Raw genomic sequence first — 1231 nt, forward strand, 5'->3', positions numbered from 1 at the left:
CTACTAATAAATAGTAATTTACATTCACAATTTAGTCATTGTGTGTGTTTCTATCGCAGCTGACTGATTCTGATTTGTGAGCAATTTGCCTTTGGTGGACATAGAAGAGCCAGAAAGTAAATTATTGATAAATTTTCTTTCTACCCTATCTGGACCTCCACTGACACAGAAACTGGAGATAAAAATGGCCCCTGACCAAGAAATTAATGGAATTCTTAAGAAAGGCAATTGCAAATTTTGGATTGCTCGTTATGTAGTAGCAACTAAGACATTTCTGTCTTAGCAATGGGCCTGTATATTATTCCCCAAGTGACTAAGGAAGCACAATTTACAAGTGCAGGAAGCTATGGATTAAAAAGTAAAGGAACTGTGCTCGCTTCGGCAGCACATATACTAAAATTGGAACGATACAGAGAAGATTAGCATGGCCCCTGCGCAAGGATGACACGCAAATTCGTGAAGCGTTCCATATTTAAAAAAAAAAAAAAAAAAAAAAAAAGTAAAGGAACTAACACTTCCATGCTTAATGATTTGATAGAAACACTGGAGGAGAGGTAGCTATGTCAGCATCAGCAACTAGAAGTTAACAAACAAGAAGGGAGCTAGACTTGGCTGAACTTGATCAAGTCTGGAAGTTAGAATTTCAGACACCCCAGGGGTTAGGTATATAGGAAGGACCAGCTTTCCAATCTCCCCAGGAAACGACAGGTCCATTCCCTACAGATTCCTAGGGGTGGGAGTGGGGAATAAAGAGTAAATTCTTCTGCTGGGTGCATGTACAGTAGGAGCCAAGATGACAACCATATAGGAGAGGTATCTGGCCTGGGGGAAAAAATCAGGTAAGATGAGAGCATGAAATCCTGGAAGATAAACGAAAGAAAATAGATAGAAGGAGGTCCCAGCACAAACTCCTGAAGATCCAGGAAAGAGACTGGTTCATTTCAAAGAAAGTTTGCCCCTTTCCAAGCCCCAGGTAATATAAGCAAAGCCCAACACCCGTGTGATAGCATTGATGGATCTGGAAAATTTTATACTAAGAGAAATAAACCAGTCAGAGAAAGACAAATACCCTATGATTTCACTCACATGTACAATTGGCTGAACAAACTGAACTAACAAGCAAAAGAGAGACAGACTCACAAGAGAGAAGGCTGAAACTTGGCAGGGGAGAGGTTAGTGGATGGAGGGATCAAACAAAAGAAAAAACGATCCATGGACATGGAAAACAGTG

General features: G+C 40.4%; 1 non-coding gene across 1 annotated transcript; it reads left to right on the forward strand.

Moving 5' to 3' along the window:
• Positions 1–369: 369 nt before the first annotated feature.
• LOC114495753 lies at positions 370–476 on the forward strand. Its single transcript, XR_003684430.1, has one exon. It is a non-coding gene; the product is annotated as a U6 spliceosomal RNA (small nuclear RNA).
• The last annotated feature ends 755 nt before the right edge of the window (positions 477–1231 follow it).

Source organism: Phyllostomus discolor, chromosome 4 (genome assembly GCF_004126475.2).
Source record: "Phyllostomus discolor isolate MPI-MPIP mPhyDis1 chromosome 4, mPhyDis1.pri.v3, whole genome shotgun sequence".
In the NCBI taxonomy this organism is placed as follows: domain Eukaryota; kingdom Metazoa; phylum Chordata; class Mammalia; order Chiroptera; family Phyllostomidae; genus Phyllostomus; species Phyllostomus discolor.